The sequence below is a fragment of the Crinia signifera genome, chromosome 6 (genome assembly GCF_055691185.1).
Source record: "Crinia signifera chromosome 6, ASM5569118v1, whole genome shotgun sequence".
Taxonomy (NCBI): Eukaryota; Metazoa; Chordata; class Amphibia; order Anura; family Myobatrachidae; genus Crinia; species Crinia signifera.
The window spans coordinates 60,457,346-60,480,787 of record NC_139222.1 but is presented as its reverse complement, the minus strand read 5'-3'; the positions used below and the strand labels follow the sequence as shown (position 1 = coordinate 60,480,787).

The 23,442-nt window shown below is 40.0% G+C and overlaps 44 non-coding genes and 7 pseudogenes across 44 annotated transcripts; all 51 read right to left on the bottom strand.

Annotated features, from left to right (window-relative positions):
- Positions 1–25: 25 nt before the first annotated feature.
- On the bottom strand, positions 26–144 carry LOC146010485 (5S ribosomal RNA; annotated as a pseudogene).
- Positions 145–488: 344 nt separating this feature from the next.
- Positions 489–607, bottom strand: LOC146010576 (5S ribosomal RNA; annotated as a pseudogene).
- A 345-nt stretch (positions 608–952) lies between these two features.
- On the bottom strand, positions 953–1,071 carry LOC146014265 (5S ribosomal RNA). Its single transcript, XR_014447215.1, has one exon. It is a non-coding gene; the product is annotated as a 5S ribosomal RNA (ribosomal RNA).
- Positions 1,072–1,390: 319 nt separating this feature from the next.
- LOC146011698 (5S ribosomal RNA) lies at positions 1,391–1,499 on the bottom strand (annotated as a pseudogene).
- A 345-nt stretch (positions 1,500–1,844) lies between these two features.
- On the bottom strand, positions 1,845–1,963 carry LOC146013611 (5S ribosomal RNA). The gene has a single exon (XR_014446584.1). It is a non-coding gene; the product is annotated as a 5S ribosomal RNA (ribosomal RNA).
- Positions 1,964–2,308: 345 nt separating this feature from the next.
- Positions 2,309–2,427, bottom strand: LOC146016364 (5S ribosomal RNA). Its single transcript, XR_014449258.1, has one exon. It is a non-coding gene; the product is annotated as a 5S ribosomal RNA (ribosomal RNA).
- Positions 2,428–2,772: 345 nt separating this feature from the next.
- LOC146013610 (5S ribosomal RNA) lies at positions 2,773–2,891 on the bottom strand. Its single transcript, XR_014446583.1, has one exon. It is a non-coding gene; the product is annotated as a 5S ribosomal RNA (ribosomal RNA).
- A 345-nt stretch (positions 2,892–3,236) lies between these two features.
- LOC146016363 (5S ribosomal RNA) lies at positions 3,237–3,355 on the bottom strand. Its single transcript, XR_014449257.1, has one exon. It is a non-coding gene; the product is annotated as a 5S ribosomal RNA (ribosomal RNA).
- Positions 3,356–3,700: 345 nt separating this feature from the next.
- LOC146017097 (5S ribosomal RNA) lies at positions 3,701–3,819 on the bottom strand. Its single transcript, XR_014449971.1, has one exon. It is a non-coding gene; the product is annotated as a 5S ribosomal RNA (ribosomal RNA).
- Positions 3,820–4,165: 346 nt separating this feature from the next.
- Positions 4,166–4,274, bottom strand: LOC146011697 (5S ribosomal RNA; annotated as a pseudogene).
- A 345-nt stretch (positions 4,275–4,619) lies between these two features.
- LOC146015584 (5S ribosomal RNA) lies at positions 4,620–4,738 on the bottom strand. The gene has a single exon (XR_014448501.1). It is a non-coding gene; the product is annotated as a 5S ribosomal RNA (ribosomal RNA).
- Positions 4,739–5,083: 345 nt separating this feature from the next.
- On the bottom strand, positions 5,084–5,202 carry LOC146016983 (5S ribosomal RNA). The gene has a single exon (XR_014449860.1). It is a non-coding gene; the product is annotated as a 5S ribosomal RNA (ribosomal RNA).
- A 345-nt stretch (positions 5,203–5,547) lies between these two features.
- On the bottom strand, positions 5,548–5,666 carry LOC146016982 (5S ribosomal RNA). The gene has a single exon (XR_014449859.1). It is a non-coding gene; the product is annotated as a 5S ribosomal RNA (ribosomal RNA).
- Positions 5,667–6,011: 345 nt separating this feature from the next.
- On the bottom strand, positions 6,012–6,130 carry LOC146016254 (5S ribosomal RNA). Its single transcript, XR_014449151.1, has one exon. It is a non-coding gene; the product is annotated as a 5S ribosomal RNA (ribosomal RNA).
- A 345-nt stretch (positions 6,131–6,475) lies between these two features.
- On the bottom strand, positions 6,476–6,594 carry LOC146014887 (5S ribosomal RNA). The gene has a single exon (XR_014447828.1). It is a non-coding gene; the product is annotated as a 5S ribosomal RNA (ribosomal RNA).
- Positions 6,595–6,928: 334 nt separating this feature from the next.
- LOC146014286 (5S ribosomal RNA) lies at positions 6,929–7,047 on the bottom strand. Its single transcript, XR_014447235.1, has one exon. It is a non-coding gene; the product is annotated as a 5S ribosomal RNA (ribosomal RNA).
- A 345-nt stretch (positions 7,048–7,392) lies between these two features.
- On the bottom strand, positions 7,393–7,511 carry LOC146014083 (5S ribosomal RNA). Its single transcript, XR_014447040.1, has one exon. It is a non-coding gene; the product is annotated as a 5S ribosomal RNA (ribosomal RNA).
- Positions 7,512–7,856: 345 nt separating this feature from the next.
- LOC146017162 (5S ribosomal RNA) lies at positions 7,857–7,975 on the bottom strand. Its single transcript, XR_014450035.1, has one exon. It is a non-coding gene; the product is annotated as a 5S ribosomal RNA (ribosomal RNA).
- A 345-nt stretch (positions 7,976–8,320) lies between these two features.
- LOC146014285 (5S ribosomal RNA) lies at positions 8,321–8,439 on the bottom strand. The gene has a single exon (XR_014447234.1). It is a non-coding gene; the product is annotated as a 5S ribosomal RNA (ribosomal RNA).
- Positions 8,440–8,784: 345 nt separating this feature from the next.
- LOC146014082 (5S ribosomal RNA) lies at positions 8,785–8,903 on the bottom strand. Its single transcript, XR_014447039.1, has one exon. It is a non-coding gene; the product is annotated as a 5S ribosomal RNA (ribosomal RNA).
- A 348-nt stretch (positions 8,904–9,251) lies between these two features.
- Positions 9,252–9,370, bottom strand: LOC146010793 (5S ribosomal RNA; annotated as a pseudogene).
- A 344-nt stretch (positions 9,371–9,714) lies between these two features.
- On the bottom strand, positions 9,715–9,833 carry LOC146016081 (5S ribosomal RNA). Its single transcript, XR_014448983.1, has one exon. It is a non-coding gene; the product is annotated as a 5S ribosomal RNA (ribosomal RNA).
- A 345-nt stretch (positions 9,834–10,178) lies between these two features.
- On the bottom strand, positions 10,179–10,297 carry LOC146015134 (5S ribosomal RNA). The gene has a single exon (XR_014448064.1). It is a non-coding gene; the product is annotated as a 5S ribosomal RNA (ribosomal RNA).
- A 345-nt stretch (positions 10,298–10,642) lies between these two features.
- LOC146016958 (5S ribosomal RNA) lies at positions 10,643–10,761 on the bottom strand. The gene has a single exon (XR_014449836.1). It is a non-coding gene; the product is annotated as a 5S ribosomal RNA (ribosomal RNA).
- Positions 10,762–11,107: 346 nt separating this feature from the next.
- On the bottom strand, positions 11,108–11,226 carry LOC146010591 (5S ribosomal RNA; annotated as a pseudogene).
- Positions 11,227–11,572: 346 nt separating this feature from the next.
- On the bottom strand, positions 11,573–11,691 carry LOC146016080 (5S ribosomal RNA). The gene has a single exon (XR_014448982.1). It is a non-coding gene; the product is annotated as a 5S ribosomal RNA (ribosomal RNA).
- A 345-nt stretch (positions 11,692–12,036) lies between these two features.
- On the bottom strand, positions 12,037–12,155 carry LOC146010577 (5S ribosomal RNA; annotated as a pseudogene).
- Positions 12,156–12,500: 345 nt separating this feature from the next.
- On the bottom strand, positions 12,501–12,619 carry LOC146013609 (5S ribosomal RNA). Its single transcript, XR_014446582.1, has one exon. It is a non-coding gene; the product is annotated as a 5S ribosomal RNA (ribosomal RNA).
- A 345-nt stretch (positions 12,620–12,964) lies between these two features.
- On the bottom strand, positions 12,965–13,083 carry LOC146013608 (5S ribosomal RNA). Its single transcript, XR_014446581.1, has one exon. It is a non-coding gene; the product is annotated as a 5S ribosomal RNA (ribosomal RNA).
- A 345-nt stretch (positions 13,084–13,428) lies between these two features.
- Positions 13,429–13,547, bottom strand: LOC146017089 (5S ribosomal RNA). Its single transcript, XR_014449963.1, has one exon. It is a non-coding gene; the product is annotated as a 5S ribosomal RNA (ribosomal RNA).
- A 345-nt stretch (positions 13,548–13,892) lies between these two features.
- LOC146015702 (5S ribosomal RNA) lies at positions 13,893–14,011 on the bottom strand. Its single transcript, XR_014448615.1, has one exon. It is a non-coding gene; the product is annotated as a 5S ribosomal RNA (ribosomal RNA).
- A 346-nt stretch (positions 14,012–14,357) lies between these two features.
- LOC146013606 (5S ribosomal RNA) lies at positions 14,358–14,476 on the bottom strand. Its single transcript, XR_014446579.1, has one exon. It is a non-coding gene; the product is annotated as a 5S ribosomal RNA (ribosomal RNA).
- A 345-nt stretch (positions 14,477–14,821) lies between these two features.
- Positions 14,822–14,940, bottom strand: LOC146015701 (5S ribosomal RNA). Its single transcript, XR_014448614.1, has one exon. It is a non-coding gene; the product is annotated as a 5S ribosomal RNA (ribosomal RNA).
- Positions 14,941–15,285: 345 nt separating this feature from the next.
- LOC146015326 (5S ribosomal RNA) lies at positions 15,286–15,404 on the bottom strand. Its single transcript, XR_014448251.1, has one exon. It is a non-coding gene; the product is annotated as a 5S ribosomal RNA (ribosomal RNA).
- A 345-nt stretch (positions 15,405–15,749) lies between these two features.
- On the bottom strand, positions 15,750–15,868 carry LOC146013605 (5S ribosomal RNA). The gene has a single exon (XR_014446578.1). It is a non-coding gene; the product is annotated as a 5S ribosomal RNA (ribosomal RNA).
- A 345-nt stretch (positions 15,869–16,213) lies between these two features.
- On the bottom strand, positions 16,214–16,332 carry LOC146016460 (5S ribosomal RNA). The gene has a single exon (XR_014449353.1). It is a non-coding gene; the product is annotated as a 5S ribosomal RNA (ribosomal RNA).
- Positions 16,333–16,677: 345 nt separating this feature from the next.
- Positions 16,678–16,796, bottom strand: LOC146015700 (5S ribosomal RNA). The gene has a single exon (XR_014448613.1). It is a non-coding gene; the product is annotated as a 5S ribosomal RNA (ribosomal RNA).
- A 346-nt stretch (positions 16,797–17,142) lies between these two features.
- LOC146014192 (5S ribosomal RNA) lies at positions 17,143–17,261 on the bottom strand. Its single transcript, XR_014447144.1, has one exon. It is a non-coding gene; the product is annotated as a 5S ribosomal RNA (ribosomal RNA).
- A 345-nt stretch (positions 17,262–17,606) lies between these two features.
- On the bottom strand, positions 17,607–17,725 carry LOC146015699 (5S ribosomal RNA). The gene has a single exon (XR_014448612.1). It is a non-coding gene; the product is annotated as a 5S ribosomal RNA (ribosomal RNA).
- Positions 17,726–18,070: 345 nt separating this feature from the next.
- Positions 18,071–18,189, bottom strand: LOC146013604 (5S ribosomal RNA). The gene has a single exon (XR_014446577.1). It is a non-coding gene; the product is annotated as a 5S ribosomal RNA (ribosomal RNA).
- A 345-nt stretch (positions 18,190–18,534) lies between these two features.
- LOC146015698 (5S ribosomal RNA) lies at positions 18,535–18,653 on the bottom strand. Its single transcript, XR_014448611.1, has one exon. It is a non-coding gene; the product is annotated as a 5S ribosomal RNA (ribosomal RNA).
- A 346-nt stretch (positions 18,654–18,999) lies between these two features.
- LOC146014855 (5S ribosomal RNA) lies at positions 19,000–19,118 on the bottom strand. Its single transcript, XR_014447797.1, has one exon. It is a non-coding gene; the product is annotated as a 5S ribosomal RNA (ribosomal RNA).
- A 345-nt stretch (positions 19,119–19,463) lies between these two features.
- LOC146015697 (5S ribosomal RNA) lies at positions 19,464–19,582 on the bottom strand. The gene has a single exon (XR_014448610.1). It is a non-coding gene; the product is annotated as a 5S ribosomal RNA (ribosomal RNA).
- A 345-nt stretch (positions 19,583–19,927) lies between these two features.
- On the bottom strand, positions 19,928–20,046 carry LOC146015325 (5S ribosomal RNA). The gene has a single exon (XR_014448250.1). It is a non-coding gene; the product is annotated as a 5S ribosomal RNA (ribosomal RNA).
- Positions 20,047–20,391: 345 nt separating this feature from the next.
- Positions 20,392–20,510, bottom strand: LOC146013603 (5S ribosomal RNA). The gene has a single exon (XR_014446576.1). It is a non-coding gene; the product is annotated as a 5S ribosomal RNA (ribosomal RNA).
- Positions 20,511–20,855: 345 nt separating this feature from the next.
- Positions 20,856–20,974, bottom strand: LOC146016459 (5S ribosomal RNA). The gene has a single exon (XR_014449352.1). It is a non-coding gene; the product is annotated as a 5S ribosomal RNA (ribosomal RNA).
- A 345-nt stretch (positions 20,975–21,319) lies between these two features.
- Positions 21,320–21,438, bottom strand: LOC146015696 (5S ribosomal RNA). Its single transcript, XR_014448609.1, has one exon. It is a non-coding gene; the product is annotated as a 5S ribosomal RNA (ribosomal RNA).
- Positions 21,439–21,784: 346 nt separating this feature from the next.
- On the bottom strand, positions 21,785–21,903 carry LOC146014189 (5S ribosomal RNA). The gene has a single exon (XR_014447142.1). It is a non-coding gene; the product is annotated as a 5S ribosomal RNA (ribosomal RNA).
- Positions 21,904–22,248: 345 nt separating this feature from the next.
- LOC146015695 (5S ribosomal RNA) lies at positions 22,249–22,367 on the bottom strand. Its single transcript, XR_014448608.1, has one exon. It is a non-coding gene; the product is annotated as a 5S ribosomal RNA (ribosomal RNA).
- Positions 22,368–22,712: 345 nt separating this feature from the next.
- Positions 22,713–22,831, bottom strand: LOC146013602 (5S ribosomal RNA). The gene has a single exon (XR_014446575.1). It is a non-coding gene; the product is annotated as a 5S ribosomal RNA (ribosomal RNA).
- A 344-nt stretch (positions 22,832–23,175) lies between these two features.
- LOC146013600 (5S ribosomal RNA) lies at positions 23,176–23,294 on the bottom strand. Its single transcript, XR_014446573.1, has one exon. It is a non-coding gene; the product is annotated as a 5S ribosomal RNA (ribosomal RNA).
- Positions 23,295–23,442: the final 148 nt, after the last annotated feature.

Sequence of the window (23,442 nt, the reverse complement as noted above, 5' to 3'; positions counted from 1 at the left end):
AAACAATTTGCCAGTAATGTGAAAAAACCTACAGCACCTGGTGTTCCCATGTGGTCTCCCACCCAAGTACTAACCAGGCCCAACACTGCTTAGCTTCCAAGATCAGACGAGATTTTGCCTATCCAATGTGGTATGGCTGTAGGTGAGATACAGGCACTTTTTTGCCCTCTTCTACTTCTATCACCAGGTAAGTTATAAAAAAGTTACCTAACTGTATTGGCTTACTGAAAAAAATCATGTGTTGGTAATGTAAAAAGACCTACAGGACATGATATTATCAGGGGGTCTTAAATTAAACTACTAAATAGCCTCAACACTGTTTACCTGCCAAAAGCAGTTGGAATTGGGCCAAAACAGTGTGGTAAGTCTTTAGGTGATGGATATTGTGTCTGTTTTACCTCTTCCAAATGTCAGTGCTGGCAATAAAAAGAAAAAGTTTCCAATTTAAATAGCTAGAGAATAAAAACAATTTGCCAGTAATGTGAAAAAACCTACAGCACCTGGTGTTTCCATGTGGTCTCCCACCCAAGTACTAACCAGGCCCAACACTGCTTAGCTTCCAAGGTCAGACGAGGTTGGGCCTATCCAATGTGGTATGGCTGTAGGTGAGGTACAGGCACTTTTTTGCCCTCTTCTACTTCTATCACCAGGTAAGCTAATACAAAAGTTTCCTAACTGTATTGGCTTACTGAAAAAAATCATGTGTTGGTAATGTAAAAAGACCTACAGGACATGATATTAGCAGGGGGTCTTAAATTAAACTACTAAAGAGGCTCAACACTGTTTAGCTGCCAAAAGCAGTTGGAATTGGGCCTAAACAGTGTGGCAAGTCTTTAGGTGATGGCTATTGTGTCTGTTTGACCTCTTCCAAATGTCTGTGCTGGCAATAAAAAGAAAAAGTTTCCAATTTAAATAGCTAGAGAATAAAAACAATTTGCCAGTAATGTGAAAAAACCTACAGCACCTGGTGTTCCCATGTGGTCTCCCACCCAAGTACTAACCAGGCCCAACACTGCTTAGCTTCCAAGATCAGACGAGATTGGGCCTATCCAATGTGGTATGGCTGTAGATGAGATACAGGCACTTTTTTGCCCTCTTCTTTCCTAACTGTATTGGCTTACTTAAAAAAAATCATGTGTTGGTAATGTAAAAAGACCTACAGGACATGATATTAGCAGGGGGTCTTAAATTAAACTACAGTACTAAAGAGCCTCAACACTGTTTAGCTGCCAAAAGCAGTTGGAATTGGGCCTAAACAGTGTGGCAAGTCTTTAGGTGATGGCTATTGTGTCTGTTTGACCTCTTCCAAATGTCTGTACTGGCAATAAAAAGAAAGAGTTTCCAATTTAAATAGCTAGAGAATAAAAACAATTTGACTGTAATGTGAAAAAACCTACAGCACCTGGTGTTCCCATGTGGTCTCCCACCCAAGAACTAACCAGGCCCAACACTGCTTAGCTTCCAAGATCAGGCCTATCCAATGTGGTATGGCTGTATGTGAGATACAGGCACTTTTTTGCCCTCTTCTACTTCTATCACCAGGTAAGCTAATAAAAAAGTTTCCTAACTGTATTGGCTTACTGAAAAAAATCATGTGTTGGTAATGTAAACAGACCTACAGGACATGATATTAGCAGGGAGTCTTAAATTAAACTACTAAAGAGGCCCAACACTGTTTAGCTGCCAAAAGCAGTTGGAATTGGGCCTAAACAGTGTGGTAAGTCTTTAGGTGATGGCTATTGTGTCTGTTTGACCTCTTCCAAATGTCTGTACTGGCAATAAAAAGAAAAAGTTTCCAATTTAAATAGCTAGAGAATAAAAACAATTTGCCTGTAATGTGAAAAAACCTACAGCACCTGGTGTTCCCATGTGGTCTCCCACCCAAGTACTAACCAGGCCCAACACTGCTTAGCTTCCAAGATCAGACGAGATTGGGCCTATCCAATGTGGTATGGCTGTAGGTGAGATACAGGCACTTTTTTGCCCTCTTCTACTTCTATCACCAGGTAAGCTAATAAAAAAGTTTCCTAACTGTATTGGCTTACTGAAAAAAATCATGTGTTGGTAATGTAAAAAGACCTACAGGACATGATATTAGCAGGGGGTCTTAAATTAAACTACAAAAGAGGCTCAACACTGTTTAGCTGCCAAAAGCAGTTGGAATTGGGCCTAAACAGTGTGGTAAGTCTTTAGGTGATGGCTATTATGTCTGTTTGACCTCTTCCAAATGTCTGTACTGGCAATAAAAAGAAAAAGTTTCCAATTTAAATAGCTAGAGAATAAAAACAATTTGCCTGTAATGTGAAAAAACCTACAGCACCTGGTGTTCCCATGTGGTCTCCCACCCAAGTACTAACCAGGCTCAACACTGCTTAGCTTCCAAGATCAGACGAGATTGGGCCTATCCAATGTGGTATGGCTGTAGGTGAGATACAGGCACTTTTTTGCCCTCTTCTACTTCTATCACCAGGTAAGCTAATACAAAAGTTTCCTAACTGTATTGGCTTACTGAAAAAAATCATGTGTTGGTAATGTAAAAAGACCTACAGGACATGATATTAGCAGGGGGTCTTAAATTAAACTACAAAAGAGGCTCAACACTGTTTAGCTGCCAAAAGCAGTTGGAATTGAGCCGAAACAGTGTGGTAAGTCTTTAGGTGATGGCTAGTGTTTCTGTTTGACCTCTTCCAAATGTCTGTACTGGCAATAAAAAGAAAAAGTTTCCAATTTAAATAGCTAGAGAATAAAAACAATTTGCCTGTAATGTGAAAAAACCTACAGCACCTGGTGTTCCCATGTGGTCTCCCACCCAAGTACTAACCAGGCCCAACACTGCTTAGCTTCCAAGATCAGACGAGATTGGGCCTATCCAATGTGGTATGGCTGTAGGTGAGATACAGGCACTTTTTTGCCCTCTTCTACTTCTATCACCAGGTAAGCTAATAAAAAAGTTTCCTAACTGTATTGGCTTACTGAAAAAAATCATGTGTTGGTAATGTAAAAAGACCTACAGGACATGATATTAGCAGGGGGTCTTAAATTAAACTACAAAAGAGGCTCAACACTGTTTAGCTGCCAAAAGCAGTTGGAATTGGGCCTAAACAGTGTGGTAAGTCTTTAGGTGATGGCTATTATGTCTGTTTGACCTCTTCCAAATGTCTGTACTGGCAATAAAAAGAAAAAGTTTCCAATTTAAATAGCTAGAGAATAAAAACAATTTGCCTGTAATGTGAAAAAACCTACAGCACCTGGTGTTCCCATGTGGTCTCCCACCCAAGTACTAACCAGGCTCAACACTGCTTAGCTTCCAAGATCAGACGAGATTGGGCCTATCCAATGTGGTATGGCTGTAGGTGAGATACAGGCACTTTTTTGCCCTCTTCTACTTCTATCACCAGGTAAGCTAATACAAAAGTTTCCTAACTGTATTGGCTTACTGAAAAAAATCATGTGTTGGTAATGTAAAAAGACCTACAGGACATGATATTAGCAGGGGGTCTTAAATTAAACTACAAAAGAGGCTCAACACTGTTTAGCTGCCAAAAGCAGTTGGAATTGGGCCTAAACAGTGTGGTAAGTCTTTAGGTGATGGCTATTATGTCTGTTTGACCTCTTCCAAATGTCTGTACTGGCAATAAAAAGAAAAAGTTTCCAATTTAAATAGCTAGAGAATAAAAACAATTTGCCTGTAATGTGAAAAAACCTACAGCACCTGGTGTTCCCATGTGGTCTCCCACCCAAGTACTAACCAGGCTCAACACTGCTTAGCTTCCAAGATCAGACGAGATTGGGCCTATCCAATGTGGTATGGCTGCAGGTGAGATACAGGCACTTTTTTTGCCCTCTTCTACTTCTATCACCAGGTAAGCTAATACAAAAGTTTCCTAACTGTATTGGCTTACTGAAAAAAATCATGTGTTGGTAAAGTAAAAAGACCTACAGGACATGATATTAGCAGGGGGTCTTAAATTAAACTACTAAACAGGCTCAACACTGTTTAGCTGCCAAAAGCAGTTGGAATTGGGCCTAAACAGTGTGGCAAGTCTTTAGGTGATGGCTATTGTGTCTGTTTGACCTCTTCCAAATGTCTGTACTGGCAATAAAAAGAAAGAGTTTCCAATTTAAATAGCTAGAGAATAAAAACAATTTGACTGTAATGTGAAAAAACCTACAGCACCTGGTGTTCCCATGTGGTCTCCCACCCAAGAACTAACCAGGCCCAACACTGCTTAGCTTCCAAGATCAGGCCTATCCAATGTGGTATGGCTGTATGTGAGATACAGGCACTTTTTTGCCCTCTTCTACTTCTATCACCAGGTAAGCTAATAAAAAAGTTTCCTAACTGTATTGGCTTACTGAAAAAAATCATGTGTTGGTAATGTAAACAGACCTACAGGACATGATATTAGCAGGGAGTCTTAAATTAAACTACTAAAGAGGCCCAACACTGTTTAGCTGCCAAAAGCAGTTGGAATTGGGCCTAAACAGTGTGGTAAGTCTTTAGGTGATGGCTATTGTGTCTGTTTGACCTCTTCCAAATGTCTGTACTGGCAATAAAAAGAAAAAGTTTCCAATTTAAATAGCTAGAGAATAAAAACAATTTGCCTGTAATGTGAAAAAACCTACAGCACCTGGTGTTCCCATGTGGTCTCCCACCCAAGTACTAACCAGGCCCAACACTGCTTAGCTTCCAAGATCAGACGAGATTGGGCCTATCCAATGTGGTATGGCTGTAGCTGAGACACAGGCACTTTTTTGCCCTCTTCTACTTCTATCACCAGGTAAGCTAATAAAAAAGTTTCCTAACTGTATTGGCTTACTGAAAAAAATCATGTGTTGGTAATGTAAAAAGACCTACAGGACATGATATTAGCAGGGAGTCTTAAATTAAACTACTAAAGAGGCTCAACACTGTTTAGCTGCCAAAAGCAGTTGGAATTGGGCCTAAACAGTTTGGTAAGTCTTTAGGTGATGGCTATTGTGTCTGTTTGACCTCTTCCAAATGTCTGTGCTGGCAATAAAAAGAAAAAGTTTCCAATTTAAATAGCTAGAGAATAAAAACAATTTGCCTGTAATGTGAAAAAACCTACAGCACCTGGTGTTCCCATGTGGTCTCCCACCCAAGTACTAACCAGACCCAACACTGCTTAGCTTCCAAGATCAGACGAGATTGGGCCTATCCAATGTGGTATGGCTGTAGTTGAGATACAGGCACTTTTTTGCCCTCTTCTACTTCTATCACCAGGTAAGCTAATAAAAAAGTTTCCTAACTGTATTGGCTTACTGAAAAAAATCATGTGTTGGTAATGTAAAAAGACCTACAGGACATGATATTAGCAGGGGGTCTTAAATTAAACTACTAAAGAGGCTCAACACTGTTTAGCTGCCAAAAGCAGTTGGAATTGGGCCTAAACAGTGTGGTAAGTCTTTAGGTGGTGGCTATTGTGTCTGTTTGACCTCTTCCAAATGTCTGTGCTGGCAATAAAAAGATAAAGTTTCCTATTTAAATAGCTAGAGAATAAAAACAATTTGCCTGTAATGTGAAAAAACCTACAGCACCTGGTGTTCCCATGTGGTCTCCCACCCAAGTACTAACCAGACCCAACACTGCTTAGCTTCCAAGATCAGACGAGATTGGGCCTATCCAATGTGGTATGGCTGTAGTTGAGATACAGGCACTTTTTTGCCCTCTTCTACTTCTATCACCAGGTAAGCTAATAAAAAAGTTTCCTAACTGTATTGGCTTACTGAAAAAAATCATGTGTTGGTAATGTAAAAAGACCTACAGGACATGATATTAGCAGGGGGTCTTAAATTAAACTACTAAAGAGGCTCAACACTGTTTAGCTGCCAAAAGCAGTTGGAATTGGGCCTAAACAGTTTGGTAAGTCTTTAGGTGGTGGCTATTGTGTCTGTTTGACCTCTTCCAAATGTCTGTGCTGGCAATAAAAAGATAAAGTTTCCTATTTAAATAGCTAGAGAATAAAAACAATTTGCCAGTAATGTGAAAAAACCTACAGCACCTGGTGTTCCCATGTGGTCTCCCACCCAAGTACTAACCAGGCCCAACACTGCTTAGCTTTCAAGATCAGACGAGATTGGGCCTATCCAATGTGGTATGGCTATAGGTGAGTTAAAGGCACTTTTTTGCTCTCTTCTACTTCTATCACCAGGTAAGCTAATACAAAAGTTTACTAACTGTATTGGCTTACTGAAAAAAATCATGTGTTGGTAATGTAAAAAGACCTACAGGACATGATATTAGCAGGGGGTCTTAAATTAAACTACTAAAGAGGCTCAACACTGTTTAGCTGCCAAAAGCAGTTGGAATTGGGCCTAAACAGTGTGGTAAGTCTTTAGGTGATGGCTATTGTGTCTGTTTGACCTCTTCCAAATGTCTGTGCTGGCAATAAAAAGAAAAAGTTTCCTATTTAAATAGCTAGAGAATAAAAACAATTTGCCAGTAATGTGAAAAAACCTACAGCACCTGGGGTTCCCATGTGGTCTCCCACCCAAGTACTAACCAGGCCCAACACTGCTTAGCTTCCAAGATCAGACGAGATTGGGCCTATCCAACGTGGTATGGCTGTAGGTAAGTTAACGCCACTTTTTTGCCCTCTTCTACTTCTATCACCAGGTAAGCTAATACAAAAGTTTCCTAACTGTATTGGCTTACTGAAAAAAATCATGTGTTGGTAATGTAAAAAGACCTACAGGACATGATATTAGCAGGGGGTCTTAAATTAAACTACAAAAGAGGCTCAACACTGTTTAGCTGCCAAAAGCAGTTGGAATTGAGCCTAAACAGTGTGGTAAGTCTTTAGGTGATGGCTATTGTGTCTGTTTGACCTCTTCCAAATGTCTGTGCTGGCAATAAAAAGAAAAAGTTTCCAATATAAATAGCTAGAGAATAAAAACAATGTGAAAAAACCTACAGCACCTGGTGTTCCCATGTGGTCTCCCACCCAAGTACTAACCAGGCCCAACACTGCTTAGCTTCCAAGATCAGACGAGATTGGGCCTATCCAATGTGGTATGGCTATAGGTGAGATACAGGCACTTTTTTGCCCTCTTCTACTTCTATCACCAGGTAAGCTAATAAAAAAGTTTCCTAACTGTATTGGCTTACTGAAAAAAATCATGTGTTGGTAATGTAAAAAGACCTACAGGACATGATATTAGCAGGGGGTCTTAAATTAAACTACTAAAGAGGCTCAACACTGTTTAGCTGCCAAAAGCAGTTGGAATTGGGCCTAAACAGTGTGGTAAGTCTTTAGGTGATGGCTATTGTGTCTGTTTGACCTCTTCCAAATGTCTGTGCTGGAAATAAAAAGAAAAAGTTTCCAATTTAAATAGCTAGAGAATAAAAACAATTTGCCAGTAATGTGAAAAAACCTACAGCACCTGGTGTTCCCATGTGGTCTCCCACCCAAGTACTAACCAGGCCCAACACTGCTTATCTTCCAAGATCAGACGAGATTGGGCCTATCCAATGTGGTATGGCTGTAGGTGAGTTAAAGCCACTTTTTTGCCCTCTTCTACTTCTATTACCAGGTAAGCTAATACAAAAGTTTCCTAACTGTATTGGCTTACTGAAAAAAATCATGTGTTGGTAATGTAAAAAGACCTACAGGACATGATATTAGCAGGGGGTCTTAAATTAAACTACAAAAGAGGCTCAACACTGTTTAGCTGCCAAAAGCAGTTGGAATTGAGCCTAAACATTGTGGTAAGTCTTTAGGTGATGGCTATTGTGTCTGTTTGACCTCTTCCAAATGTCTGTGCTGGCAATAAAATGAAAAAGTTTCCAATATAAATAGCTAGAGAATAAAAACAATTTGCCAGTAATGTGAAAAAACCTACAGCACCTGGTGTTCCCATGTGGTCTCCCACCCAAGTACTAACCAGGCCCAACACTGCTTAGCTTATAAGTTCAGATGAGATTGGGCCTATCCAATGTGGTATGGCTGTAGGTGAGATACAGGCACTTATTTGCCCTCTGCTACTTCTATCACCAGGTAAGCTAATAAAAAAGTTTCCTAACTGTATTGGCTTACTGAAAAAAATCATGTGTTGGTAATGTAAAAAGACCTACAGGACATGATATTAGCAGGGGGTCTTAAATTAAACTACAAAAGAGGCTCAACACTATTTAGCTGCCAAAAGCAGTTGGAATTGAGCCTAAACAGTGTGGTAAGTCTTTAGGTGATGGCTATTGTGTCTGTTTGACCTCTTCCAAATGTCTGTGCTGGCAATAAAAAGAAAAAGTTTCCAATTTAAATAGCTAGAGAATAAAAACAATTTGCCTGTAATGTGAAAAAACCTACAGCACCTGGTGTTCCCATGTGGTCTCCCACCCAAGTACTAACCAGGCCCAACACTGCTTAGCTTCCAAGATCAGACGAGATTGGGCCTATCCAATGTGGTATGGCTATAGGTGAGATACAGGCACTTTTTTGCCCTCTTCTACTTCTATCACCAGGTAAGCTAATAAAAAAGTTTCCTAACTGTATTGGCTTACTGAAAAAAATCATGTGTTGGTAATGTAAAAAGACCTACAGGACATGATATTAGCAGGGGGTCTTAAATTAAACTACTAAAGAGGCTCAACACTGTTTAGCTGCCAAAAGCAGTTGGAATTGGGCCTAAACAGTGTGGTAAGTCTTTAGGTGATGGCTATTGTGTCTGTTTGACCTCTTCCAAATGTCTGTGCTGGAAATAAAAAGAAAAAGTTTCCAATTTAAATAGCTAGAGAATAAAAACAATTTGCCAGTAATGTGAAAAAACCTACAGCACCTGGTGTTCCCATGTGGTCTCCCACCCAAGTACTAACCAGGCCCAACACTGCTTATCTTCCAAGATCAGACGAGATTGGGCCTATCCAATGTGGTATGGCTGTAGGTGAGTTAAAGCCACTTTTTTGCCCTCTTCTACTTCTATTACCAGGTAAGCTAATACAAAAGTTTCCTAACTGTATTGGCTTACTGAAAAAAATCATGTGTTGGTAATGTAAAAAGACCTACAGGACATGATATTAGCAGGGGGTCTTAAATTAAACTACAAAAGAGGCTCAACACTGTTAAACTGCTGCCAAAAGCAGTTGGAATTGAGCCTAAACATTGTGGTAAGTCTTTAGGTGATGGCTATTGTGTCTGTTTGACCTCTTCCAAATGTCTGTGCTGGCAATAAAATGAAAAAGTTTCCAATATAAATAGCTAGAGAATAAAAACAATTTGCCAGTAATGTGAAAAAACCTACAGCACCTGGTGTTCCCATGTGGTCTCCCACCCAAGTACTAACCAGGCCCAACACTGCTTAGCTAATAAGTTCAGATGAGATTGGGCCTATCCAATGTGGTATGGCTGTAGGCGAGATACAGGCACTTATTTGCCCTCTTCTACTTCTATCACCAGGTAAGCTAATAAAAAAGTTTCCTAACTGTATTGGCTTACTGAAAAAAATCATGTGTTGGTAATGTAAAAAGACCTACAGGACATGATATTAGCAGGGGGTCTTAAATTAAACTACTAAAGAGGCTCAACACTGTTTAGCTGCCAAAAGCAGTTGGAATTGGGCCTAAACAGTGTGGTAAGTCTTTAGGTGATGGCTATTGTGTCTGTTTGACCTCTTCCACATGTCTGTACTGGCAATAAAAAGAAAAAGTTTCCAATTTAAATAGCTAGAGAATAAAAAAATTTGCCTGTAATGTGAAAAAACCTACAGCACCTGGTGTTCCCATGTGGTCTCCCACCCAAGTACTAACCAGGCCCAACACTGCTTAGCTTCCAAGATCAGACGAGATTGGGCCTATCCAATGTGGTATGGATGTAGGTGAGATACAGGCACTTTTTTGCCCTCTTCTACTTCTATCACCAGGTAAGCTAATAAAAAAGTTTCCTAACTGTATTGGCTTACTGAAAAAAATCATGTGTTGGTAATGTAAAAAGACCTACAGGACATGATATTAGCAGGGGGTCTTAAATTAAACTACTAAAGAGGATCAACACTGTTTAGCTGCCAAAAGCAGTTGGAATTGGGCCTAAACAGTGTGGTAAGTCTTTAGGTGATGGCTATTGTGTCTGTTTGACCTCTTCCAAATGTCTGTACTGGCAATAAAAAGAAAAAGTTTCCAATTTAAATAGCTAGAGAATAAAAACAATTTGCCTGTAATGTGAAAAAACCTACAGCACCTGGTGTTCCCATGTGGTCTCCCACCCAAGTACTAACCAGGCCCAACACTGCTTAGCTTCCAAGATCAGACGAAATTGGGCCTATCCAATGTGGTATGGCTGTAGGTGAGATACAGGCACTTTTTTGCCCTCTTCTACTTCTATCACCAGGTAAGCTAATAAAAAAGTTTCCTAACTGTATTGGCTTACTGAAAAAAATCATGTGTTGGTAATGTAAAAAGACCTACAGGACATGATATTAGCAGGGGGTCTTAAATTAAACTACTAAAGAGGCTCAACACTGTTTAGCTGCCAAAAGCAGTTGGAATTGGGCCTAAACAGTGTGGTAAGTCTTTAGGTGATGGCTATTGTGTCTGTTTGACCTCTTCCAAATGTCTGTACTGGCAATAAAAAGAAAAAGTTTCCAATTTAAATAGCTAGAGAATAAAAACAATTTGCCTGTAATGTGAAAAAACCTACAGCACCTGGTGTTCCCATGTGGTCTCCCACCCAAGTACTAACCAGGCGCAACACTGCTTAGCTTCCAAGATCAGACGAGATTGGGCCTATCCAATGTGGTATGGCTGTAGGTGAGATACAGGCACTTTTTTGCCCTCTTCTACTTCTATCACCAGGTAAGCTAATAAAAAAGTTTCCTAACTGTATTGGCTTACTGAAAAAAATCATGTGTTGGTAATGTAAAAAGACCTACAGGACATGATATTAGCAGGGGGTCTTAAATTAAACTACTAAAGAGGCTCAACACTGTTTAGCTGCCAAAAGCAGTTGTGAATTGGGCCTAAACAGTGTGGTAAGTCTTTAGGTGATGGCTATTGTGTCTGTTTGACTTCTTCCAAATGTCTGTACTGGCAATAAAAAGAAAAAGTTTCCAATTTAAATCGCTAGAGAATAAAAACAATTTGCCTGTAATGTGAAAAAACCTACAGCAACTGGTGTTCCCATGTGGTCTCCCACCCAAGTACTAACCAGGCCCAACACTGCTTAGCTTCCAAGAACTGACGAGATTGGGCCTATCCAATGTGGTATGGCTGTAGGTGAAATATGGGCAATTTTTTGCCCTCTTCTACTTCTATCACCAGGTAAGCTAATAAAAAAGTTTCCTAACTGCATTGGCTTACTGAAAAAAATCATGTGTTGGTAATGTAAAAAGACCTACAGGACATGATATTAGCAGGGGGTCTTAAATTAAACTACTAAAGAGGCTCAACACTGTTTAGCTGCCAAAAGCAGTTGGAATTGGGCCTAAACAGTGTGGTAAGTCTTTAGGTGATGGCTATTGTGTCTGTTTGACCTCTTCCAAATGTCTGTACTGGCAATAAAAAGAAAAAGTTTCCAATTTAAATAGCTAGAGAATAAAAACAATTTGCCTGTAATGTGAAAAAAACCTACAGCACCTGGTGTTCCCATGTGGTCTCCCACCCAAGTACTAACCAGGCCCAACACTGCTTAGCTTCCAAGATCAGACGAGATTGGGCCTATCCAATGTGGTATGGATGTAGGTGAGATACAGGCACTTATTTGCCCTCTTCTACTTCTATCACCAGGTAAGCTAATAAAAAAGTTTCCTAACTGTATTGGCTTACTGAAAAAAATCATGTGTTGGTAATGTAAAAAGACCTACAGGACATGATATTAGCAGGGGGTCTTAAATTAAACTACTAAAGAGGCTCAACACTGTTTAGCTGCCAAAAGCAGTTGGAATTGGGCCTAAACAGTGTGGTAAGTCTTTAGGTGATGGCTATTGTGTCTGTTTGACCTCTTCCAAATGTCTGTACTGGCAATAAAAAGAAAAAGTTTCCAATTTAAATCGCTAGAGAATAAAAACAATTTGCCTGTAATGTGAAAAAACCTACAGCACCTGGTGTTCCCATGTGGTCTCCCACCCAAGTACTAACCAGGCCCAACACTGCTTAGCTTCTAAGAACAGACGAGATTGGGCCTATACAATGTGGTATGGCTGTAGGTGTAATATGGGCAATTTTTTGCCCTCTTCTACTTCTATCACCAGGTAAGCTAATAAAAAAGTTTCCTAACTGTATTGGCTTACTGAAAAAAATCATGTGTCGGTAATGTAAAAAGACCTACAGGACATGATATTAGCAGGGGGTCTTAAATTAAACTACTAAAGAGGCTCAACACTGTTTAGCTGCCAAAAGCAGTTGGAATTGGGCCTAAACAGTGTGGTAAGTCTTTAGGTGATGGCTATTGTGTCTGTTTGACCTCTTCCACATGTCTGTACTGGCAATAAAAAGAAAAAGTTTCCAATTTAAATAGCTAGAGAATAAAAACAATTTGCCTGTAATGTGAAAAAACCTACAGCACCTGGTGTTCCCATGTGGTCTCCCACCCAAGTACTAACCAGGCCCAACACTGCTTAGCTTCCAAGATCAGACGAGATTGGGCCTATCCAATGTGGTATGGCTGTAGGTGAGATACAGGCACTTTTTTGCCCTCTTCTACTTCTATCACCAGGTAAGCTAATAAAAAAGTTTCCTAACTGTATTGGCTTACTGAAAAAAATCATGTGTTGGTAATGTAAAAAGACCTACAGGACATGATATTAGCAGGGGGTCTTAAATTAAACTACTAAAGAGGATCAACACTGTTTAGCTGCCAAAAGCAGTTGGAATTGGGCCTAAACAGTGTGGTAAGTCTTTAGGTGATGGCTATTGTGTCTGTTTGACCTCTTCCAAATGTCTGTACTGGCAATAAAAAGAAAAAGTTTCCAATTTAAATAGCTAGAGAATAAAAACAATTTGCCTGTAATGTGAAAAAACCTACAGCACCTGGTGTTCCCATGTGGTCTCCCACCCAAGTACTAACCAGGCCCAACACTGCTTAGCTTCCAAGATCAGACGAGATTGGGCCTATCCAATGTGGTATGGCTGTAGGTGAGATACAGGCACTTTTTTGCCCTCTTCTACTTCTATCACCAGGTAAGCTAATAAAAAAGTTTCCTAACTGTATTGGCTTACTGAAAAAAATCATGTGTTGGTAATGTAAAAAGACCTACAGGACATGATATTAGCAGGGGGTCTTAAATTAAACTACTAAAGAGGCTCAACACTGTTTAGCTGCCAAAAGCAGTTGGAATTGGGCCTAAACAGTGTGGTAAGTCTTTAGGTGATGGCTATTGTGTCTGTTTGACCTCTTCCAAATGTCTGTACTGGCAATAAAAAGAAAAAGTTTCCAATTTAAATAGCTAGAGAATAAAAACAATTTGCCTGTAATGTGAAAAAACCTACAGCACCTGGTGTTCCCATGGGGTCTCCCACCCAAGTACTAACCAGGCGCAACACTGCTTAGCTTCCAAGATCAGACGAGATTGGGCCTATCCAATGTGGTATGGCTGTAGGTGAGATACAGGCACTTTTTTGCCCTCTTCTACTTCTATCACCAGGTAAGCTAATAAAAAAGTTTCCTAACTGTATTGGCTTACTGAAAAAAATCATGTGTTGGTAATGTAAAAAGACCTACAGGACATGATATTAGCAGGGGGTCTTAAATTAAACTACTAAAGAGGCTCAACACTGTTTAGCTGCCAAAAGCAGTTGGAATTGGGCCTAAACAGTGTGGTAAGTCTTTAGGTGATGGCTATTGTGTCTGTTTGACCTCTTCCAAATGTCTGTACTGGCAATAAAAAGAAAAAGTTTCCAATTTAAATCGCTAGAGAATAAAAACAATTTGCCTGTAATGTGAAAAAACCTACAGCACCTGGTGTTCCCATGTGGTCTCCCACCCAAGTACTAACCAGGCCCAACACTGCTTAGCTTCCAAGAACAGACGAGATTGGGCCTATCCAATGTGGTATGGCTGTAGGTGAAATATGGGCAATTTTTTGCCCTCTTCTACTTCTATCACCAGGTAAGCTAATAAAAAAGTTTCCTAACTGCATTGGCTTACTGAAAAAAATCATGTGTTGGTAATGTAAAAAGACCTACAGGACATGATATTAGCAGGGGGTCTTAAATTAAACTACTAAAGAGGCTCAACACTGTTTAGCAGCCAAAAGCAGTTGGAATTGGGCCTAAACAGTGTGGTAAGTCTTTAGGTGATGGCTATTGTGTCTGTTTGACCTCTTCCAAATGTCTGTACTGGCAATAAAAAGAAAAAGTTTCCAATTTAAATAGCGAGAGAATAAAAACAATTTGCCTGTAATGTGAAAAAAACCTACAGCACCTGGTGTTCCCATGTGGTCTCCCACCCAAGTACTAACCAGGCCCAACACTGCTTAGCTTCCAAGATCAGACGAGATTGGGCCTATCCAATGTGGTATGGCTGTAGGTGAGATACAGGCACTTATTTGCCCTCTTCTACTTCTATCACCAGGTAAGCTAATAAAAAAGATTCCTAACTGTATTGGCTTACTGAAAAAAATCATGTGTTGGTAATGTAAAAAGACCTACAGGACATGATATTAGCAGGGGGTCTTAAATTAAACTACTAAAGAGGCTCAACACTGTTTAGCTGCCAAAAGCAGTTGGAATTGGGCCTAAACAGTGTGGTAAGTCTTTAGGTGATGGCTATTGTGTCTGTTTGACCTCTTCCAAATGTCTGTACTGGCAATAAAAAGAAAAAGTTTCCAATTTAAATCGCTAGAGAATAAAAACAATTTGCCTGTAATGTGAAAAAACCTACAGCACCTGGTGTTCCCATGTGGTCTCCCACCCAAGTACTAACCAGGCCCAACACTGCTTAGCTTCCAAGAACAGACGAGATTGGGCCTATCCAATGTGGTATGGCTGTAGGTGAAATATGGGCAATTTTTTGCCCTCTTCTACTTCTATCACCAGGTAAGCTAATAAAAAAGTTTCCTAACTGTATTGGCTTACTGAAAAAAATCATGTGTTGGTAATGTAAAAAGACCTACAGGACATGATATTAGCAGGGGGTCTTAAATTAAACTACTAAAGAGGCTCAACACTGTTTAGCTGCCAAAAGCAGTTGGAATTGGGCCTAAACAGTGTGGTAAGTCTTTAGGTGATGGCTATTGTGTCTGTTTGACCTCTTCCACATGTCTGTACTGGCAATAAAAAGAAAAAGTTTCCAATTTAAATAGCTAGAGAATAAAAACAATTTGCCTGTAATGTGAAAAAACCTACAGCACCTGGTGTTCCCATGTGGTCTCCCACCCAAGTACTAACCAGGCCCAACACTGCTTAGCTTTCAAGATCAGACGAGATTGGGACTATCCAATGTGGTATGGCTGTAGGTGAGATACAGGCACTTTTTTGCCCTCTTCTACTTCTATCACCAGGTAAGCTAATAAAAAAGTTTCCTAACTGTATTGGCTTACTGAAAAAAATCATGTGTTGGTAATGTAAAAAGACCTACAGGACATGATATTAGCAGGGGGTCTTAAAATAAACTACTAAAGAGGATCAACACTGTTTAGCTGCCAAAAGCAGTTGGAATTGGGCCTAAACAGTGTGGTAAGTCTTTAGGTGATGGCTATTGTGTCTGTTTGACCTCTTCCAAATGTCTGTACTGGCAATAAAAAGAAAAAGTTTCCAATTTAAATAGCTAGAGAATAAAAACAATTTGCCTGTAATGTGAAAAAACCTACAGCACCTGGTGTTCCCATGTGGTCTCCCACCCAAGTACTAACCAGGCCCAACACTGCTTAGCTTCCAAGATCAGACGAGATTGGGCCTATCCAATGTGGTATGGCTGTAGGTGAGATACAGGCACTTTTTTGCCCTCTTCTACTTCTATCACCAGGTAAGCTAATAAAAAAGTTTCCTAACTGTATTGGCTTACTGAAAAAAATCATGTGTTGGTAATGTAAAAAGACCTACAGGACATGATATTAGCAGGGGGTCTTAAATTAAACTACTAAAGAGGCTCAACACTGTTTAGCTGCCAAAAGCAGTTGGAATTGGGCCTAAACAGTGTGGTAAGTCTTTAGGTGATGGCTATTGTGTCTGTTTGACCTCTTCCAAATGTCTGTACTGGCAATAAAAAGAAAAAGTTTCCAATTTAAATAGCTAGAGAATAAAAACAATTTGCCTGTAATGTGAAAAAACCTACAGCACCTGGTGTTCCCATGTGGTCTCCCACCCAAGTACTAACCAGGCGCAACACTGCTTAGCTTCCAAGATCAGATGAGATTGGGCCTATCCAATGTGGTATGGCTGTAGGTGAGATACAGGCACTTTTTTGCCCTCTTCTACTTCTATCACCAGGTAAGCTAATAAAAAAGTTTCCTAACTGTATTGGCTTACTGAAAAAAATCATGTGTTGGTAATGTAAAAAGACCTACAGGACATGATATTAGCAGGGGGTCTTAAATTAAACTACTAAAGAGGCTCAACACTGTTTAGCTGCCAAAAGCAGTTGGAATTGGGCCTAAACAGTGTGGTAAGTCTTTAGGTGATGGCTATTGTGTCTGTTTGACCTCTTCCAAATGTCTGTACTGGCAATAAAAAGAAAAAGTTTCCAATTTAAATCGCTAGAGAATAAAAACAATTTGCCTGTAATGTGAAAAAACCTACAGCACCTGGTGTTCCCATGTGGTCTCCCACCCAAGTACTAACCAGGCCCAACACTGCTTAGCTTCCAAGAACAGACGAGATTGGGCCTATCCAATGTGGTATGGCTGTAGGTGAAATATGGGCAATTTTTTGCCCTCTTCTACTTCTATCACCAGGTAAGCTAATAAAAAAGTTTCCTAACTGCATTGGCTTACTGAAAAAAATCATGTGTTGGTAATGTAAAAAGACCTACAGGACATGATATTAGCAGGGGGTCTTAAATTAAACTACTAAAGAGGCTCAACACTGTTTAGCTGCCAAAAGCAGTTGGAATTGGGCCTAAACAGTGTGGTAAGTCTTTAGGTGATGGCTATTGTGTCTGTTTGACCTCTTCCAAATGTCTGTACTGGCAATAAAAAGAAAAAGTTTCCAATTTAAATAGCTAGAGAATAAAAACAATTTGCCTGTAATGTGAAAAAAACCTACAGCACCTGGTGTTCCCATGTGGTCTCCCAGCCAAGTACTAACCAGGCCCAACACTGCTTAGCTTCCAAGATCAGACGAGATTGGGCCTATCCAATGTGGTATGGCTGTAGGTGAGATACAGGCACTTATTTGCCCTCTTCTACTTCTATCACCAGGTAAGCTAATAAAAAAGTTTCCTAACTGTATTGGCTTACTGAAAAAAATCATGTGTTGGTAATGTAAAAAGACCTACAGGACATGATATTAGCAGGGGGTCTTAAATTAAACTACTAAAGAGGCTCAACACTGTTTAGCTGCCAAAAGCAGTTGGAATTGGGCCTAAACAGTGTGGTAAGTCTTTAGGTGATGGCTATTGTGTCTGTTTGACCTCTTCCAAATGTCTGTACTGGCAATAAAAAGAAAAAGTTTCCAATTTAAATCGCTAGAGAATAAAAACAATTTGCCTGTAATGTGAAAAAACCTACAGCACCTGGTGTTCCCATGTGGTCTCCCACCCAAGTACTAACCAGGCCCAACACTGCTTAGCTTCCAAGAACAGACGAGATTGGGCCTATCCAATGTGGTATGGCTGTAGGTGAAATATGGGCAATTTTTTGCCCTCTTCTACTTCTATCACCAGGTAAGCTAATAAAAAAGTTTCCTAACTGTATTGGCTTACTGAAAAAAATCATGTGTCGGTAATGTAAAAAGACCTACAGGACATGATATTAGCAGGGGGTCTTAAATTAAACTACTAAAGAGGCTCAACACTGTTTAGCTGCCAAAAGCAGTTGGAATTGGGCCTAAACAGTGTGGTAAGTCTTTAGGTGATGGCTATTGTGTCTGTTTGACCTCTTCCACATGTCTGTACTGGCAATAAAAAGAAAAAGTTTCCAATTTAAATAGCTAGAGAATAAAAACAATTTGCCTGTAATGTGAAAAAACCTACAGCACCTGGTGTTCCCATGTGGTCTCCCACCCAAGTACTAACCAGGCCCAACACTGCTTAGCTTCCAAGATCAGACGAGATTGGGCCTATCCAATGTGGTATGGCTGTAGGTGAGATACAGGCACTTTTTTGCCCTCTTCTACTTCTATCACCAGGTAAGCTAATAAAAAAGTTTCCTAACTGTATTGGCTTACTGAAAAAAATCATGTGTTGGTAATGTAAAAAGACCTACAGGACATGATATTAGCAGGGGGTCTTAAATTAAACTACTAAAGAGGATCAACACTGTTTAGCTGCCAAAAGCAGTTGGAATTGGGCCAAAACAGTGTGGTAAGTCTTTAGGTGATGGCTATTGTGTCTGTTTGACCTCTTCCAAATGTCTGTACTGGCAATAAAAAGAAAAAGTTTCCAATTTAAATCGCTAGAGAATAAAAACAATTTGCCTGTAATGTGAAAAAACCTACAGCACCTGGTGTTCCCATGTGGTCTCCCACCCAAGTACTAACCAGGCCCAACACTGCTTAGCTTCCAAGAACAGACGAGATTGGGCCTATCCAATGTGGTATGGCTGTAGGTGAAATATGGGCAATTTTTTGCCCTCTTCTACTTCTATCACCAGGTAAGCTAATAAAAAAGTTTCCTAACTGCATTGGCTTACTGAAAAAAATCATGTGTTGGTAATGTAAAAAGACCTACAGGACATGATATTAGCAGGGGGTCTTAAATTAAACTACTAAAGAGGCTCAACACTGTTTAGCAGCCAAAAGCAGTTGGAATTGGGCCTAAACAGTGTGGTAAGTCTTTAGGTGATGGCTATTGTGTCTGTTTGACCTCTTCCAAATGTCTGTACTGGCAATAAAAAGAAAAAGTTTCCAATTTAAATAGCGAGAGAATAAAAACAATTTGCCTGTAATGTGAAAAAAACCTACAGCACCTGGTGTTCCCATGTGGTCTCCCACCCAAGTACTAACCAGGCCCAACACTGCTTGGCTTCCAAGATCAGACGAGATTGGGCCTATCCAATGTGGTATGGCTGTAGGTGAGATACAGGCACTTATTTGCCCTCTTCTACTTCTATCACCAGGTAAGCTAATAAAAAAGATTCCTAACTGTATTGGCTTACTGAAAAAAATCATGTGTTGGTAATGTAAAAAGACCTACAGGACATGATATTAGCAGGGGGTCTTAAATTAAACTACTAAAGAGGCTCAACACTGTTTAGCTGCCAAAAGCAGTTGGAATTGGGCCTAAACAGTGTGGTAAGTCTTTAGGTGATGGCTATTGTGTCTGTTTGACCTCTTCCAAATGTCTGTACTGGCAATAAAAAGAAAAAGTTTCCAATTTAAATCGCTAGAGAATAAAAACAATTTGCCTGTAATGTGAAAAAACCTACAGCACCTGGTGTTCCCATGTGGTCTCCCACCCAAGTACTAACCAGGCCCAACACTGCTTAGCTTCCAAGAACAGACGAGATTGGGCCTATCCAATGTGGTATGGCTGTAGGTGAAATATGGGCAATTTTTTGCCCTCTTCTACTTCTATCACCAGGTAAGCTAATAAAAAAGTTTCCTAACTGTATTGGCTTACTGAAAAAAATCATGTGTTGGTAATGTAAAAAGACCTACAGGACATGATATTAGCAGGGGGTCTTAAATTAAACTACTAAAGAGGCTCAACACTGTTTAGCTGCCAAAAGCAGTTGGAATTGGGCCTAAACAGTGTGGTAAGTCTTTAGGTGATGGCTATTGTGTCTGTTTGACCTCTTCCACATGTCTGTACTGGCAATAAAAAGAAAAAGTTTCCAATTTAAATAGCTAGAGAATAAAAACAATTTGCCTGTAATGTGAAAAAACCTACAGCACCTGGTGTTCCCATGTGGTCTCCCACCCAAGTACTAACCAGGCCCAACACTGCTTAGCTTTCAAGATCAGACGAGATTGGGACTATCCAATGTGGTATGGCTGTAGGTGAGATACAGGCACTTTTTTGCCCTCTTCTACTTCTATCACCAGGTAAGCTAATAAAAAAGTTTCCTAACTGTATTGGCTTACTGAAAAAAATCATGTGTTGGTAATGTAAAAAGACCTACAGGACATGATATTAGCAGGGGGTCTTAAAATAAACTACTAAAGAGGATCAACACTGTTTAGCTGCCAAAAGCAGTTGGAATTGGGCCTAAACAGTGTGGTAAGTCTTTAGGTGATGGCTATTGTGTCTGTTTGACCTCTTCCAAATGTCTGTACTGGCAATAAAAAGAAAAAGTTTCCAATTTAAATAGCTAGAGAATAAAAACAATTTGCCTGTAATGTGAAAAAACCTACAGCACCTGGTGTTCCCATGTGGTCTCCCACCCAAGTACTAACCAGGCCCAACACTGCTTAGCTTCCAAGATCAGACGAGATTGGGCCTATCCAATGTGGTATGGCTGTAGGTGAGATACAGGCACTTTTTTGCCCTCTTCTACTTCTATCACCAGGTAAGCTAATAAAAAAGTTTCCTAACTGTATTGGCTTACTGAAAAAAATCATGTGTTGGTAATGTAAAAAGACCTACAGGACATGATATTAGCAGGGGGTCTTAAATTAAACTACTAAAGAGGCTCAACACTGTTTAGCTGCCAAAAGCAGTTGGAATTGGGCCTAAACAGTGTGGTAAGTCTTTAGGTGATGGCTATTGTGTCTGTTTGACCTCTTCCAAATGTCTGTACTGGCAATAAAAAGAAAAAGTTTCCAATTTAAATAGCTAGAGAATAAAAACAATTTGCCTGTAATGTGAAAAAACCTACAGCACCTGGTGTTCCCATGTGGTCTCCCACCCAAGTACTAACCAGGCGCAACACTGCTTAGCTTCCAAGATCAGATGAGATTGGGCCTATCCAATGTGGTATGGCTGTAGGTGAGATACAGGCACTTTTTTGCCCTCTTCTACTTCTATCACCAGGTAAGCTAATAAAAAAGTTTCCTAACTGTATTGGCTTACTGAAAAAAATCATGTGTTGGTAATGTAAAAAGACCTACAGGACATGATATTAGCAGGGGGTCTTAAATTAAACTACTAAAGAGGCTCAACACTGTTTAGCTGCCAAAAGCAGTTGGAATTGGGCCTAAACAGTGTGGTAAGTCTTTAGGTGATGGCTATTGTGTCTGTTTGACCTCTTCCAAATGTCTGTACTGGCAATAAAAAGAAAAAGTTTCCAATTTAAATCGCTAGAGAATAAAAACAATTTGCCTGTAATGTGAAAAAACCTACAGCACCTGGTGTTCCCATGTGGTCTCCCACCCAAGTACTAACCAGGCCCAACACTGCTTAGCTTCCAAGAACAGACGAGATTGGGCCTATCCAATGTGGTATGGCTGTAGGTGAAATATGGGCAATTTTTTGCCCTCTTCTACTTCTATCACCAGGTAAGCTAATAAAAAAGTTTCCTAACTGCATTGGCTTACTGAAAAAAATCATGTGTTGGTAATGTAAAAAGACCTACAGGACATGATATTAGCAGGGGGTCTTAAATTAAACTACTAAAGAGGCTCAACACTGTTTAGCTGCCAAAAGCAGTTGGAATTGGGCCTAAACAGTGTGGTAAGTCTTTAGGTGATGGCTATTGTGTCTGTTTGACCTCTTCCAAATGTCTGTACTGGCAATAAAAAGAAAAAGTTTCCAATTTAAATAGCTAGAGAATAAAAACAATTTGCCTGTAATGTGAAAAAAACCTACAGCACCTGGTGTTCCCATGTGGTCTCCCAGCCAAGTACTAACCAGGCCCAACACTGCTTAGCTTCCAAGATCAGACGAGATTGGGCCTATCCAATGTGGTATGGCTGTAGGTGAGATACAGGCACTTATTTGCCCTCTTCTACTTCTATCACCAGGTAAGCTAATAAAAAAGTTTCCTAACTGTATTGGCTTACTGAAAAAAATCATGTGTTGGTAATGTAAAAAGACCTACAGGACATGATATTAGCAGGGGGTCTTAAATTAAACTACTAAAGAGGCTCAACACTGTTTAGCTGCCAAAAGCAGTTGGAATTGGGCCTAAACAGTGTGGTAAGTCTTTAGGTGATGGCTATTGTGTCTGTTTGACCTCTTCCAAATGTCTGTACTGGCAATAAAAAGAAAAAGTTTCCAATTTAAATCGCTAGAGAATAAAAACAATTTGCCTGTAATGTGAAAAAACCTACAGCACCTGGTGTTCCCATGTGGTCTCCCACCCAAGTACTAACCAGGCCCAACACTGCTTAGCTTCCAAGAACAGACGAGATTGGGCCTATCCAATGTGGTATGGCTGTAGGTGAAATATGGGCAATTTTTTGCCCTCTTCTACTTCTATCACCAGGTAAGCTAATAAAAAAGTTTCCTAACTGTATTGGCTTACTGAAAAAAATCATGTGTCGGTAATGTAAAAAGACCTACAGGACATGATATTAGCAGGGGGTCTTAAATTAAACTACTAAAGAGGCTCAACACTGTTTAGCTGCCAAAAGCAGTTGGAATTGGGCCTAAACAGTGTGGTAAGTCTTTAGGTGATGGCTATTGTGTCTGTTTGACCTCTTCCACATGTCTGTACTGGCAATAAAAAGAAAAAGTTTCCAATTTAAATAGCTAGAGAATAAAAACAATTTGCCTGTAATGTGAAAAAACCTACAGCACCTGGTGTTCCCATGTGGTCTCCCACCCAAGTACTAACCAGGCCCAACACTGCTTAGCTTCCAAGATCAGACGAGATTGGGCCTATCCAATGTGGTATGGCTGTAGGTGAGATACAGGCACTTTTTTGCCCTCTTCTACTTCTATCACCAGGTAAGCTAATAAAAAAGTTTCCTAACTGTATTGGCTTACTGAAAAAAATCATGTGTTGGTAATGTAAAAAGACCTACAGGACATGATATTAGCAGGGGGTCTTAAATTAAACTACTAAAGAGGATCAACACTGTTTAGCTGCCAAAAGCAGTTGGAATTGGGCCTAAACAGTGTGGTAAGTCTTTAGGTGATGGCTATTGTGTCTGTTTGACCTCTTCCAAATGTCTGTACTGGCAATAAAAAGAAAAAGTTTCCAATTTAAATAGCTAGAGAATAAAAAAATTTGCCTGTAATGTGAAAAAACCTACAGCACCTGGTGTTCCCATGTGGTCTCCCACCCAAGTACTAACCAGGCCCAACACTGCTTAGCTTCCAAGATCAGACGAGATTGGGCCTATCCAATGTGGTATGGCTGTAGGTGAGATACAGGCACTATTTTGCCCTCTTCTACTTCTATCACCAGGTAAGCTAATAAAAAAGTTTCCTAACTGTATTGGCTTACTGAAAAAAATCATGTGTTGGTAATGTAAAAAGACCTACAGGACATGATATTAGCAGGGGGTCTTAA